The sequence below is a fragment of the Podarcis raffonei genome, chromosome 8 (genome assembly GCF_027172205.1).
Source record: "Podarcis raffonei isolate rPodRaf1 chromosome 8, rPodRaf1.pri, whole genome shotgun sequence".
Taxonomy (NCBI): Eukaryota; Metazoa; Chordata; class Lepidosauria; order Squamata; family Lacertidae; genus Podarcis; species Podarcis raffonei.
Genome location: NC_070609.1, coordinates 1,796,089 through 1,812,422, shown reverse-complemented (window position 1 = coordinate 1,812,422; position 16,334 = coordinate 1,796,089). Strand labels below are relative to the sequence as shown.

The window sequence follows — 16,334 nt, the reverse complement described above, 5'->3', positions numbered from 1 at the left end:
AGCAGAATCAGAAAATGTGCCAGTTCTGTCATGCCCCAGGGCTCATGGTGTCAACTTATTAAACACAAGCAGGGCCCCACAACAAAATGTTGGCCGTTCCTGGGGGAAGCAGCCTTCAAAGCTCTGTCTGCTCAGGCAAGAGATTGCCCAGAGCAAGTGTTGGCTGACAGAAGATTGAGTGAATGGGTGCATGCCTTTACAGTTGTACCTTGGATCCCGTACGCCTTGCGAGTCAATCGTTTTGGCTCTTGAATGCCGCAAACCCAGAAGTGAGTGTTGGTTTGCGAACGTTCTTTGGAACCCGAACGTCCGATGCGGCTTCCGGTTGGCTATAGGAACTTCTTGCAGCCAATCGGAAGCCATGCCTTGGTTTCCGAACATTTTGGAAGTTGAATGGATTTCTGGAACGGATTCTGTTTGACTTCCAAGGTACCACTGTATATCTTGGCTTCCTTTTCTCCATCCTTTTCAAGACAATATATTTTCACTCTTCCCGTCTTTCATTTTCTGCCTTCTTTCTTGTTAGCCAGAGTTGCAGGTAGAAAAACATGAATACTTGCTGAAGCAATGTCATTTGGCTGTATCCAGCTGTGCTGGTCTCGAGGGTTAACCGTGAGGCGAGGTCCGAGTCCAGTCCGAGGTCGAGGGTGCAGTAGGGAGACAGTCTGTCAAAGCTGAAGCGGGGTCCAAGGCAGGGAGCCGGGTGGGGTCAGGAGCTCTGGCAGAGAAGCAGGACAGGGTGCAGGCAGGAACAGGCTACCAACAACATTGCTCCCGCAACCTGGAACTGGGGCTGGCCGGCTTTTATCTGCCCTGAGGCATAGGGCGGCCCCGGTCCACAGGTGACTCGCCTCTCCTGGCCTGGAGGCGAGCACTCCTCCTGCGGGAACTTAGTTCCCTCCGCCTCTCTGCCCTGAGCCTCTGCAGCTCAGGAGAGGCTGGAGGGTTACCGGACCCAGAGGCAACCTCACCTTCCCCTGACAGGGCTGAGAGTGGAGCACCTGCAGGCAATGGGTCCTCGATCACCTCTGCCAGAGCAGATTCAGCTGGTGTCTGCTCCTGAGGATCCAGCACAGGTGAGGACCCTTAAGGCTCAAGCCGCAGCCCCGGCTCAGCTGGTTCTGGAGGTGGGGACTCCTGTGCAGGCTGGGATTCCTCAGGTTCAGCCTCCAAGTCCGAATCCCAGGCCATCACACCAGCTGCCACTGTGCAGCCTTCCAATGAATGCAGCCACAGTCTTCTAAGACTTTAAAAATCTGCCTGAGCTAGCTGAAGCTGCTGAATGATATCTGAGCAGTTTCTTACTATGCTTTAGGAATAAATTATAAATTGCTAGAGAATAATCTTTTCCCTTGAAAAATATTACATCATGAAATACACTGGAAATCAAGAACTGGACGCGGGTGGCGCTGTGGGTAAAACCTCAGTGCCTAGGACTTGCCGATCGTATGGTCGGCGGTTCGAATCCCCGCGGCGGGGTGAGCTCCCGTCTTTCGGTCCCAGCTCCTGCCCACCTAGCAGTTCAAAAGCACCCTTAAGTGCAAGTAGATAAATAGGTACCGCTTTATAGCGGGAAGGTAAACGGCGTTTCCGTGTGCTGCGCTGGTGCTGGCTCACCAGAGCAGCTTCGTCACGTTGGCCACGTGACCTGGAAGTGTCTCCAGACAGCGCTGGCCCCTGGCCTCTTAAGTGAGATGGACGCGCAACCCCAGAGTCGGACACGACTGGCCCGTACGGGCAGGGGTACCTTTACCTTTACTATTGTGTTTTGTTTACTAGCTTGAAAGCCCTGAAGTGGCTCAGCAGAACTTCTTTACACTAAATCACATCTCAAGGGGCAACTTCCTTTTCAAGGAAAACACTTTTAAGGTAGAATTTTATGAAAATCTTAATGTCACACTAATCCACACAGATATTTTTTTCTAATTCCCATCTTGCACTTCAATCTCATTGAAAAGCAAGTTGTTTTTTTACTGGTTCTGCTAAAAGCATGAAACAGTCTCACATATTCATATTATAATATGCATATACATTCCAGGTTTCCTAAAGTAACCAGCACATATTTATTGTATTTAGATGTTGGTGTGTAAAAATATATCATACATACATTTTGCATATAGTTTTGCGTATAATTAGTTGGGCTTTTGGAAAACAGCAACACAACAGTGCAGGAATGGCTCTGACATAGGCACTCAATACAAAGGCCCTCCAACGCAGGAACTGCCACATTTCATGTATAAATCCTCTTGCATTTCTGACCACTTTCTGTTAGCCCCAAATTGCTCAGAGCAATGCCATGTCAGTTTTCTGCCAGGATAGCACACATCTCCCTGAAGCTGTACCATATTTTTTGCTCTATAAGACGCACCTAGTTTTTGGAGGAGGAAAACAAGAAAAAAAATATTCTGAATCTCAGAAGCCAGAACAAAAAGAGGGATCACTGCGCAGTGAAAGCAGCAGTCCCTCTTCCTGTTCTGGCTTCTGGGATAGCTGCGCAGCCTGCATTCGCTCCATAAGACGCACACACATTTCCCCTTACTTTTAGGAGGGAAAAAGTGAGCCTTATAGAGCAAAAAATACGGTAGTTCACTGCTCCATAAGCTTCTTGCTATTTGCTTCCTGACCTTTGCTCTGCATGCTCTGTCCTTGGTCCTGACACCTGACAAGCTCATCATCCCCAATTCTTGCTTGCTTCTGATTGCTACCTGCCAAGCTACCTACTCGACTGATGCAGCGAACTCTTGAAATATAGCGAGGGATTATCCAAGTTTCAACAGTGTGAGAATTAAAACTAATGGAAACAAAATCACACTTTCTAATACACTAAATATTGTGCAAACCAAATACAACTATGCCATTGACATATTTTTAAAAAATATACAACCATGTCATGTTTCTTTATTCAAGCCCTGCAGAAAACAACATACGTAAGGTATTCAGTCTTGGTACGGTAACTGATCTCTGAAAATATTTTTAAGGTCGATGCCAAAGTGTCTATGAAAATGGAAATGTTTAGGCAACAGGTTCTGAGTTTCCAGTTTAAAAGTTTGGCTACCCTTCAGCTGCAGTCCTTGTTTTGGTCGTTCAGTGTAAAATTCTCAAAGGCATTTCTGAGAGCTGGTGGTATAAACAACATTGGAGATGTGTATCTGACTGAACTAGTCTCATGTGGTTGCTGTTGTGAGGTCCACCCTGTCGCTCCCCAATCTCTGCTCCAAAGCTTTTCCCCTTCCTTACAAAAATAGCCAAGGAGTTCATCCTGTTGGAAGCCACAGATTGCAATAACAAATTTGATCCTTCCTCCAAGGGGTTGAAATGGATTAGTTTATCCCTGGCTTCCTCAACCTCGGCCCTCCAGATGTTTTTGGCCTACAACTCCCATGATCCCTAGCTAGCAGGACCAGTGGTCAGGGATGATGGGAATTGTATTCCCTAAACATCTGGAGGGCCGAGGTTGAGGAAGCCTGGGTTAGCCACACAAGGATCTTGTAGAAAAGAGGAGTGGGCAAGAATGTTACTAGTCTGAAGCCCCTCCAGTAAGCTTTTAGACTGAATGGTTTTTTTTCATGCATCCAAGCTCAATTAATCTCTGCAAACCCATTTGATAAGCATTTCAGGCAAGGGTATTATATTATAACTAGTAGACTTGATTGGTACTACCGTACTTTGGCTGATTAACATTCCCTTTACAGTCCCTTTACATGTGTTTGTGGGAGGGAGGTTATTGGTTTTCCCTTGTTCTTGTTTTTATTATGTGTTTTGGGTTCTCATTTTGCCCTGTGATCTTTGGATGAAGGGAGGTATATAAATTTTAATGGTAATGATAAACCTCAGACAGTTGATGGCTAGCAATAATAATGTATTTCATGATTAGTCTATGGGCCAAAAGGAATTATCAATATCATTTTGAAGGATTAAACAAAGTAGCTTCCCCCATGCCTATGACCCTAATAAAATTATTAGTCATGGTGACCATCAGTAATGAGTAGCTGCTACCATAACACCTAGTGTTTTAGAAAAAGAAAACATGTAATATTCAGTTTGGGGCTATACATTGTACATTGCCCAAAAGGGGTTCAAATTGACCAGAAAAAATCCATAACGTAATGAGAAAATTGAGGGCAGGGTAGCGCTGAAAAGATGCTAAACAAACCCAAAAGCTGTAACTCGTTTTTTAGATTTTACTTATGGGCCGAATCATTCGCAGAGGCTGTCTTGCTCTACATCAGCATGTGCCCTATTAAGTATTAAAGGCAAGTGCTTTATAGCCTTAGAGCAGAGGTGTCAAACTCAAATTCATCGGGGGGCCGCATCAGCAGTTTGGTCACCCTCAAAGGGCCGGTTGTTCAGGCAGCTGTTGGATCTGTCACATCACAGGATGGCATGCGCTCAATATAAAAACAAGTGGAGGTTTCCTGAATGCATGTAAAGTGGAGGTTTCCTGTGTAGAATGGCCGGCACCGCTAGAGGGCAGACATTCTCTGGCTTGTAGGCTGCCGCGCATGCGCTGAAGAGGCGGCTTTCTTGTGTCAAAAAAAAAAGAAGCGAGAATAAAAGGTGAAGGCTGGCGGCCGGCGGCGGCTACATGGGCCACATGACGAGGTCTGGCGGGCCGGATTCGGCCCGCGGGCCTTGTGTTTGACACCCGTGCCTTAGAGAGATGTGCGCCAAATCCTGAGTTTTTGCCAAGGGATCATTACATGCAGGAACAAACAAATCAATGGACACACTCAGCATAGGGTGATGCAGGATGGATTTCCCTGTTTTGTTCAGGAAAGTTAGGGAAGGCATGGAAGCTGCTGAAGTAAAACCAGCAGAAAGGTATAATGTGCAACACCACATCAAAATGTGTGATCAGTTTCAGCATGTGTGAGAAAGCAGAGTTAACATGTCTTTATGGGGGGGTATCTATATATTATGGGACGCGGGTGGCGCTGTGGGTTAAACCACAGAGCCTAGGACTTGCCAATCAGAAGGTCGGCGGTTCGAATCCCCGCAATGACGGGGTGAGCTCCCGTTGCTCGGTCCCTGCTCCTGCCAACCTAGCAGTTCAAAAGCACGCCCAAGTGCAAGTAGATCAATAGGTACCGCTCCGGCGGGAAGGTAAACGGCGTTTCCGTGCGCTGCTCTGGTTCGCCAGAAGTGCCTTAGTCTGTACGCCGGCTCCCTCGGCTAGTAAAGCGAGATGAGCGCAGCAACCCCAGAGTCGGTCACGACTGGACCTAATGGTCAGGGCTCCCTTTACCTTTTATCTATATATTGACTTGGTAACCCTTCTGTAAAAAATTAATCGGTGTGTCAAGGGAGGGGAACTGAAAACACCATTTTGAAGCCATAGAAACTATAATTCCCTGGTGTTTTGTGTATGATGTGACCAACTACTTTCATTACCTTCCACGGTACAGTCATCTCTCAACTTACACAGGGGTTATGTTCCAGGGCTGGTACTTAAAGCCAAACTTGCATATAGTCAAAACACACTCCCTGCACCTCCGAACACTCTCCCAAGGCTATTGTACACTCTCCCTGCACCTCCAAATGCTTTCCCAAGGCGAGTGCAATGGTGGGTGGGATTGCCAACGGTCCCCCCCCCCAGAAGCCCACCCTGTTATTTATTATTTTCAGCCAAACACATAGTTAAATGTAAGTTACAAGTTGACTGTACTTGAAAGATAGGTTAAACTTATCAGGTCACACACAAAAACCCCTCCAAAGTGGTGGATGCTCTGAACAGATTGGACAATGTAATTATCTTTGGAAGGATACCAATGGACCGAGCCATTGAAGACACAGTTAAAAGGATGTGTTTGCCAGGTGGCACTAAAGGATTCAGTTCTCGTAAAGAAGCAGCTATCAGGTATCGCACTCCTGCGGATTTTGGAAGTCCATGAATTTGTTAACTATGAAACATGACTCATGTTACAAACAACTGGTTTATCTAAGCCAAACATGACAAAGCGGGTGTGAGATGCATGACACACGTTTCAAAACACATGAGTAAAATCTATTCAGTTCTGTGACCTAAACTGGTTAGGCAAGCTGGATAGTGATTTTTTAAAGGCACGGTAATTTGGGTTTACTACAAGTTTCAGGCCATGATGTTAATAATTTTACTAGGGTTGTAGGTTTTTTTTTTTTATGCTACTATGTTTAATCCTTCAAATTGGTATGTTTTAATGGCCAGCGGCTACAAGCAAGGCAAACCTGACTGACTGATATCAGTCAGTAGATCTGTGACCAAATCGGCTGTTTCCTGAGATTGTTCTCTTATACCGAAAAAAGTAAAAAGTGGCTCTTAATATTATCTGAATATACAAGCCCCCTCCTTGATGTTAACTTCTAATTAATTTGGACATCAATGTGAGAACTGTGAACAGGTATTGACCGATGGCCAAGACCCAGAACAGACTGTAGCTCACACACCTGGGATCGCACTCATGTGTGATGCAGCCGGTTCTGGGTATGTTCAAAACTTGCTATTGGTGAGTTTCACAATTTAACATTATGGGGCAGGAAACATACAGGGGCCAAAAGTGGCTATCTGGCTTTCCACTATAGCAGCAGAAAGAGGTTTATTATCCAAGTTGAATGTGCATGGCTCCTTTTACACTGATGCAATAGATGAGTTCTACAGGAAGTCTCGACGGTCGAGCTCTTGTACAAATAATGTGGGTAAGCCGAAATAATTATTTATTTTCCTTGATGCATGCCTCGAATGGATAAAACAATAAAACCCATCCATAGTCATACTTTTGCTGAGATTAAACCTTACAACACTGGTTCAAAGTGATGGAATTCCCTTGTAGAAATATGTGTAAGTAGCAGTGTAATACAGGAGTCCAATTGTCACAGACAAGGATGGTACAAAAGCTTCTGTTTAAAAAAAAAAATGCAAGCCTTAACATTTCAGGATCAAGAATCTCAACATGAAATTCTCCGTCCGTGAATAGAGTGTACACTGGATCAGGTTATATCTCCCACTTGCTCCTGGCAGAACAGTGTGAATCAGCAAACTTTATCCCTTGTGGTAAGAGGGAAACTTATGCCCTGCCGTTCTGGTCCTGCCTGTTCCGCGGGGGGGCAGGACATGCGCAAAGCTCACCCCATCACCATGCGTTCGTTTTTTTAGTACAATGCCTCAGAATTTTTGCTTTCATTTGACCCATATTATCCCTGACATGGAGAAAAAATACTTACCAGGCCTTGCTAGGGCTGGGAGAACTGGGAAAGGCATACACAGCCAAGACATCGAGGAGAGCCCAATGGAAGGCTCAGGTGAGCTGACGGAGGCAACAGCCCATGCCCATTCTAGAAGATGTAGCGTCCGGATCAGAGGGTGGCACCTCCAATCACTCATTGCCCACTGGCACCAAACCTGTCTGGAGCACGGCAGTCATTCCTTTCTCGGTGTCGTCTTTGGCTTTAGGGAGTTCTAGTTTTCTATGTTGTTCGTATTTTTGTGTGCAATGCATTTTGTGGGTTTGATTTGATGTATAGTTGTTGTCGGTTGCTTTTAGTTTCTTTCCCCCAAAAAATAAGATGCATAATTTTAAAGTAAGTAGAGTGCAGCTCCCCAGGAGTAGGCAGAAGGGCTGCTATGCAGCATGGATCATGGTCTTTCTCCATCCAGGGATTGTATAACCACTCATGTATCAATGGCCCAGCAGTCTGACAGCTCTGCACATGGAGACCCGCAGTGATGGAGATGACCCTGGCGTATCTCTCCTACTGGACAGAGAAGAACACCCAGGGATGAAAGTCCTGCTCCCCTTTTTCAGACAGATGACCTTTTTGGGGTCTTCTGATCAAAGTGGTGTCTGGTTCTGGAGGAAGTGCTAGAGCCTGCAGCCCAGAAATTCCCCTTCCCCTCCTGTCTTGGCCATATAATTCCTCTCCCCAATGCCTTCACTTAACTGCATAAACAGGGACTGGTGCTCACCCCTCATGTATAAGGAGTTGTCAAACATATGGAAGCACTCCCTCCCTCAGCAATGGAGGATGCACTCTTGGGCACTATTCTTCCCAAGGATGGGAGGCAACCAGGTTCATGTAGGCTTTTGCTATCTCTAATTTTTCTGGGGAGCATCTGTCCTCGTGGCCAGTGATTTCCTTCAGGGGAACAAATGTTGCACACAGGCTTGCTGAAGCTTTCTGAGGCTGGTCACTTTATGGTTCCAAGGTCAACCTGACTCTAGCACTCTGTCATTTGGAGAGCAAGCTCTGGGGGAAGTGTTGGTAGAAACCAAGATAAAAAGAAACCTTGCCTTCTGTCCAAGGAGGGGGGGAAATGTATGACCCATGAGGTGTCCCATGGCTTCCTTCACCCCTTGTACCCAATTCTGATGCAAGGAAACCGGAGGTTCCAAAATAGAACCTAGACCACTTCTGCTAAGCACCATTCTCCCAAGCAAGCATAGAACAGGTAGAAAACCTCAGCAGCCATAAGATCAAAAGGAGAAATCAACTGTGGCTCTCCCTTAGGAACTGACATGTTCTCCAAGGGACAGGTTTCTTCTCTCAAAAAGGATTCATCAACTGACTCAACAGTTAAGGTTGTGTGGTTAATGTAAGATATTATGTTAACATTCATTTGGTGTTTGGTTTCATGTTGTGTTTGTTGAGAGGTGTCATGTTATAAATTAGGATTTTTTATGATGTTGCTGGAGAAACACCTCTTGCCTCTCACTCTCTATGTCAGCATGACGCCGCCAAGGTGTAGCCATTACCTGCCCCTTCTGGGGGCACAGCTCATTCATTGACAGCAAGGAACCTTCAAACTTCATTGGAAGAAGGGTGTAACAAAGACATCCAAGATTCATCTTCAGCTTTTTGGGAGGTAGCTACTCCAACAAGTTATTTCTCCTGAAGCCTAGAAGACAAGATTGCCCATCCACAGAGTTATGTTTGAATTAGAAGGATGACTTTTGAGAACATCTCTGCCAGAGGGTACCTGCTTTATGCTTAGAACGTCCTGAAGATGTTGACCCATCAGCTGATGAGAAAACACCTTCACAGTAGTCCCAATGCTTCTTCCCCTATCAGCGGAAGAGGATATCCTGGAGCGGGGTCTTCAGATGCAGAGGGTCCAGGAGAATAGAGTCTCAATGTATATACAGGGCAATAGCCTGTACATGTACATCATCAGTAAGCAACAAAGTGAGGAGTTTTACCTCAAGATTTCTAATGAAAGGAGCAGAAAGAGCAGCTAGCCTAATATATCCACAATTCTACTGCCTATGCTTTCTCCAGCCCAGCTGCTTTGAAAAATCAAAAAAGGCAAAAGCCATCGTAATCATCCTCTTGTTGACCAAGGCATCTGGGTTTTGGACCTGATGAGGGTATGCTAAGCTCACCTGTGTGACAATTGTGGGGGGCGGCTTTGGGCCACAGAGCTTTTAGTGCAGTGCAGCTTGAGTCCTGGGGTTGACACTCTTCCTGGCCCTCTTTTTCTCTGTTAGGGCTTCAGGGAGTTTTATTGTTTTGAAGATTATTTCCAGCTGTAGAGTGACAGTTACACCAGCTTCATTATATCCCCAAATGGGGGAGGGCACCTCTCACCAGAAGGAATAAAGTTTGCTGATTTACATGGTCCCCCCCTACATGAGAGCAAGGGGCAGGAGTAACCCGCCCAGGATACCCTCCATTCACCAAGGAACCTCCACGGTAAGTCCAAGGTTTCTTCCTCCAGCTTGGCTCAGGTGTCCCTCCAAACGATGTGCTAAAATCCCTCTTGGGGCTGTAGGAGGCAGGCTGCGTCAGGAAAATTGGTTGGAGACTGCCTCTAGGAGCCCTGCACAGCCTCAGCTGAAGAGGGCAAGGTGTTCAAACAGGCAGGTGAGCCAAGGAGCACTCCTGTGGGAAGGTGAGCCCTTCCTCCTCCTAAGTCATTGTTTACCTAACCACACAACTCTAAGGCAGCATCAACTCTGACCACATCAGCTATCTTTTCTTTCTCACATCTTGCACATGGCCAAGCAATACCATACCACCTCAGGCCAGATCCCAGAGAACCAACACAGTGCAGTGAGACTGTGGTAGCTCCCATGAGTAGGTTGTATAGAAACCCATCCCTCCCTCCCTCCCTCTTTCTCTCTCTCCTGTTTCGTTTTCTTCCCCTCTTTTCCTAGGGTTGAAGCCTTAAACTTTGCAGGCTTGGGGTGGACACCAGCAGCATTATCTGTCATTTCTGGGTATTTTTAAACTGGCATCTTCAGAAGAGACTCTTCTTCTTTTTTTAACATATATAGCTTTTTTATTTTGTGTAAGCTAAGAGGAAATTTATACACTGAAATTTCAAAAAGACCTCAGACATGCACATAAACCTTGTTAGAGGTTGTTCTACATAGCATTCTCTTTTTTTCCATAGGAATTTCCCCAAACATTTACAACCCATAGTTTTACTGTACATACAACCTAAACCATAGCAATCTATGATTATGTCAAATTTACACTGTGCAAAATCAAAATATAGGGATAGTGGTACAACGACAAAAAATGCAACAGGTATATTTCCGTGTAAGACATTTAGAGAGTTTTGGTCCTTCCATCCCAAACCAAATTGATTAACACATAGATCTCGAGAATTAAGTGCTTAGGCAGTGATCACTTAACCAAATACTCTTTTTGTGAGCCGCTCATAGCCCGGGCAGGGACGCGGGTGGCGCTGTGGGTTAAAGCCTCAGCGCCTAGGACTTGCCGAACGAAAGGTCGGCGGTTCGAATCCCCGCGGCGGGGTGCGCTCCCGTTGCTCGGTCCCAGCGCCTGCCAACCTAGCAGTTCGAAAGCACCTTTGGGTGCAAGTAGATAAATAGGGACCGCTTACCAGCGGGAAGGTAAACAGCGTTTCCGTGTGCTGCGCTGGCTCGCCAGATGCAGCTTGTCACGCTGGCCACGTGACCCAGAAGTGTCTGCGGACAGGGCTGGCTCCCGGCCTCTAGAGTGAGATGAGCGCACAACCCTAGAGTCTGGCAAGACTGGCCCGTACGGGCAGGGGTACCTTTACCTTTTTTACATAGCCCTGGCAGAAAAACAAAAACCTCTGTCTCCAATAGCCTCATTTTCCTCCCTGCCAGTAACCATTAGAAAGGAAGATTTCACAGGCTCTGTTCACAGCCAAACCAACATTTTATCATTCGGGCTACTTAATATCAGTCTAAATGGGGTAAAGTGGTCCAGCGATGATCCCAGCAGCACCAGTGTCCCTAGAATCATGGCAACTGCTCTGGGGGTCAGGGCCAAGTAGGAGGGAGGTGGTCTTGGTTCCCTGAAATATGAGAACGCTCAGTTACACTCACTGTTGCCAGTTAGACCTTTTGGACTACAGGTCCCATAAGCACTGGGAATTGTCATCTAAAATATCTGGAGGACACCAGGTTGGCAAAGGCCAGCTTGCATGAAAGAATTTGTAAGTTCACCAATGAAACGTGTGTAATATCCCTTAGCACAAAGTACTTGCCCCTCACCCTGCCAAAAAAAGACTTGCTATTGGAGGGTACCACTCAGAAGAGACAAGCCCACAAGACCAGAGAGGGAAGAGGGTGGGACTGTTCTATCATTGTCTCAGTTCCAAGAATGAGAAGGAAGACGAATGTATTGTGAACTAAAAAAAAAAAAACCACACAAAAAGCAGGCAACTTGCAAAACCCAGATCTTCTGAATGGGGGTTAAAATGGAACTGGACGATTTCATGAGATCAAGAGCTGTAAAGGACTTTGTGCCAATAAGGATAAGTCTGTCGTACAAGAGAGAACATCAGTTTTATTCCATTGAGAGGTGTTCTCAATATCTGATCTTGCCCGATGTTCAGAAGCATGTTGAGAATAGTGATCGCTCTACCATGGGAGCACTAAATACATAGTTCCGCATCTCTCAACTATCTGCTGATCCGTGCCCAGTTGCAAGAGAAAGTCAGACATAAACATATCTTTTAACAGCAGTAGGGATGTACAACACCCCCAAGTTTGGCTCTAAACTGAGCAGGATTTTGTGAGCATTTCCTTCAAGTGAGACTCTCAAGAGATCAAGCACTTTGGTAAGTGGATTTAAAAAACTTGAAAAGTTCTTATATGCCTACTGAAATCAGCAGGACCCTGGCTTCCACATAACCCTAAACTATGGCTTAGTGCGCAAACCCTTCCCAGAAGCTTAACTACGGCTTGCTTACTGCCAAGAGACCATGAGCTCAAGCCATGGTTTGTTGTTGACTTATGAATTTTGGTTCCCTTAGTTATGATTTGGCAACCCTTCCTTTAACCATGGCTTGTTTGGCCACCAGACGCTCACCAGGCTACAAAGGCACAAGGTAAGAGCAGAAGGAAGCCATAGTTTGTTTGATCACCTGTAAGGCAACTCACATTTAATTTGTGGTTTGTTAAGCAAACCATGGCTTAACGTTATGCGTAAACCCGGCCATAATTTCCAAAGCCAGACTAAAACCTCCATGTTTCACTGATTTCAATTGAGACATGCTGCAAAACAGCTGCTGGGAGAAAAAGCAAACCCACTGCTGCTGTAGCTTGCTTTTTGTCCCTCACTAACCTTTTCGTGACTTCAGGGTCCTTAACTCCGTCTCTTCAAGTTAAAAGTGATTTCAATACTGAGAGCTAAACATGCTGGGAGTCTACACACATCTGGAGCAGAAGAAAACTCAGCCCATCCACCACTGAAGCTATTTCTGCTCCACCCACTCCACCTGGTGTTGAGATCATGAGCTCTGGCAGTAGCCAATGTTGTTGTTTAGTCATTTCATAGAATCCTAGAGTTGGAAGAGACCACAAGGGCCATGGAGTCCAACCCCCTGCCAAGCAGGAAACACCATCAGAGCACTCCTGACATATGGTTGTCGAGCCTCTGCTTAAAGACCTCCAAAGAAGGAGACTCCACCACACTCCTTGGCAGCAAATTCCACTGTCAAACAGCTCTTACTGTCAGGAAGTTCTTCCTAATGTTTAGGTGGAATCTTCTTTCTTGTAGTTTGGATCCATTGCTCCGTGTCCGCTTCTCTGGAGCAGCAGAAAACAACCTTTCTCCCTCCTCCTCTGTGTGACATCCTTTTATATATTTGAACATGGCTATCATATCACCCCTTAGCCTCTTCTTCTCCAGGCTAAACATGCCCAGCTCCCTTAGCCGTTCCTCATAAGGCATCGTTTCCAGGCCTGTGACCATTTTGGTTGCCCTCCTCTGGACACGTTCCAGTTTGTCAGTGTCCTTCTTGAACTGTGGTGCCCAGAACTTCTTGAACTGTGGTGCCCAGAACATTTAGTGGTGTCTGCCTCTTCATGACCCCCTGGACCAGAGCATGCCAGGCCCTCCTGTCTTCCACTGCCTCCCGCAGTTTGGTCAAACTCATGCTGGTCGCTTCGAGAACACTGTCCAAACATCTTGTCCTCTGTCGTCCCCTTCTCCTTGTGCCCTCCATCTTTCCCAACATCACGGTCTTTTCCAGGGAATCTTCTCTTCTCATGAGGTGGCCAAAGTCTTGGAGCCTCAGCTTCAGGATCTGTCCTTCCAGTGAGCACTCAGGGCTGATTTCCTTCAGAATGGAGAGGTTGGATCTTCTTGCAGTCCATGGGACTCCCAAGAGTCTCCTCCAGCACCTGAATTCAAAAGCATCCATTCTTCGGCAATCAGCCTTCTTGATGGTCCAGCTCTCACTTCCATACATCACTACTGGGAAGACAATGGGCAGCAGCCAATATCTGATTGCAAAAGTAGCCTGCCCTGCTAGGCAGCTTCACCTTGATACCTGTGACCTAATGAGAGGAGAACACCAATGACAGCAGCAAACAGAATGGTGCCAAGCAAGAACCACGAAGGATCCAAGTTCTCACTCAGCAGCAGCAAAACTGGAGCCAAATGTTGGCAAGGCATTGCTTTTCTCTAAACGCTACATAAATACGAGGTAGTCACAGGGAGTAGCAGTACTTTGCTTATCTCAAGTGTCTAAAGTGGACTCCTTTGCACTATTCTTCCGTTGGGAATCTTTGTAGCATCTTATTGGCCTGGACTTGCTGACTCTAACGATGCAACGGTAGTCTTACCTCCAAGGTAGTCTTAACTCCCATGGCCTTGTGATGCAACGTGGAGGATTTAAAGATAGTGCAAGGACTATGAGCTACACCCAACCAAAGTGAAGATCTGTGATGTTCTGGTATTCTTGGAAGGTGGCCTCCAGAAAAGTCTAAATCAAACACCAAGTGATGGGGGACAGTACTGTGGCGGCTTATGGAGTGAAGGCTGCCATAAACAGATTTGCCCTGCACACTTCCCACCACATGTCAGCAGAGTTGAAACACTGTCGGCAGCAAAGCATGAGGAAATGGCCCTGAGTCTTGATTAATGAGCAACACATGATTGTTCTAGGCAGCTTTATTGCCTGTTATGAAGCTTAACAGTTGCTTTATACAAAGACTGCTTGCATCCTCTCAACAGACCAAAACTGAAACTCTCTCAGTCACTCAAATAATGCAGTGTGCATGCCCACGATGTCACTGTCATCTTTGCACCTTTGTAAACAATCCTGCTACACAGCCAGAGCTTCGTGTTACATAAGGTAACTCACAGACATTTTTCTGAAAACGAATGACCAATATCCCCAACACCCCCTCTCAGTCTTTTCAGAACAACTATTTACAGAGCATAAACAGAGTGCTTACTTAGTATGGTTCTCCAAGCTAAAAGTTCAACCATCATTTTACATTTCAGGAATGTCAAAGGTTTCATCATTGCATCAGCAACATTCTGGTTCCTTTCACAGTACACTGGCATAATGACATTCTGTGCCACCTTACTGTACATTTTACATTCTGATATTTTATATGTTTTGATCTTCCTTTAAAATGATCAGATTTAGCAAGAGATACAGTATACATGCCGGATTATCAATAGAGACATTTTTTGGAGATTCACCTTTCATTCCCATGTCAATCAGTAACTGTTTAAAATAGACCAGTTCACTGCACAACTCACTCAGAGAACAGTACTTGGCTTCAGTGGAGGATACACTTGCAAGACTCTGTTTTTGTGATTTCCATTCTATCGGGGAACCTCCAAACTGTATTACTAGTCCAGTTACAGGACGCGGGTGGTGCTGTGGTCTAGGGCTTGCCGATCAGAAGGTCGGTGGTTCGAATCCCCACGACGCGGTGATCTCTTGTTGCTCAGTCCCAGCTCCTGCCAACCTAGCAGTTCGAAAGCACGTCAAAGTGCAAGTAGATAAATAGGTACCGCTCCGGAGGGAAGGTAAACGCAGTTTCCGTGCGCTGCTCTGGTTTTACCAGAAGCAGCTTAGTCATGCTGACCACATAACCCGGGGGGGAAACTGTCTGTGGACAAACGTAGGCTCCCTCGGCCAGTAAAGCAAGATGAGCGCCACAACCCCAGAGTCGTTTGCAACTGGACTTAACTGTCAGGGGTCCTTTGTGTGTTTCAGGTACCTAAGAACACGCTTAACAGCTTGCCTTCCCATTTTGGTTGGGTTAGCTACCATCCTACTGAAGACACCTACTGCATAGCAGATGTCAGGTCTGCTCCACTGAGATAGATACAACAAACTACCTATTGCTGAATTACAGAGATCTGGTTGCTCATACTTTGAGTTCTCCTCAGACTATAACCCAGAGGTGTCAAACTCAAATTCATCGGGGGGCCGCATCAGCAGTTTGGTCACCCTCAAAGGGCCGGTTGTTCAGGCAGCTGTTGGATCTGTCACATCACAGGATGGCATGCGCTCAATATAAAAACAAGTGGAGGTTTCCTGAATGCATGTAAAGTGGAGGTTTCCTGTGTAGAATGGCCGGCACCGCTAGAGGGCAGACATTCTCTGGCTTGTAGGCTGCCGCGCATGCGCTGAAGAGGCGGCTTTCTTGTGTCAAAAAAAAAAGAAGCGAGAATAAAAGGTGAAGGCTGGCGGCCGGCGGCGGCTACATGGGCCACATGACGAGGTCTGGCGGGCCGGATTCGGCCCGCGGGCCTTGTGTTTGACACCCGTGCTATAACCCTTCGAGGAAACCAGCCTCCACTGGAGTCCTTGCTCCTTTGCAGTTCTTCATATTAAATCTCTCTAGTAACTGAACAATTTCACCCTTCTGGCTGAGAAGAAAGCTTTCGTCATTGGTTCTGTGCACTTATACCCCAAGATAGGTTTGCACACTTCCTAGATCTTTCACTTTGAATTTCAGAGCTAGCTGAGTGGCAAAGCTTTTGAACGACACATATCGTCCACAAATGATAAACAACATTCCTGTTTGTCTCCTGACCCCTTGATATACATGCAATTGTGTGCCACACTTCTGTTGAACCCAAGAGATTGCAAAGTACTGTCCAGGCATTCA

General features: G+C 46.2%; 1 protein-coding gene across 1 annotated transcript in view; it reads left to right on the top strand.

Moving 5' to 3' along the window:
• The window catches only part of DLL3 (delta like canonical Notch ligand 3), a 174,563-nt gene that overhangs the window by 154,310 nt on the left and 3,919 nt on the right, over positions 1–16,334 (top strand). The gene's annotated exons all lie outside the window — the stretch shown is intronic.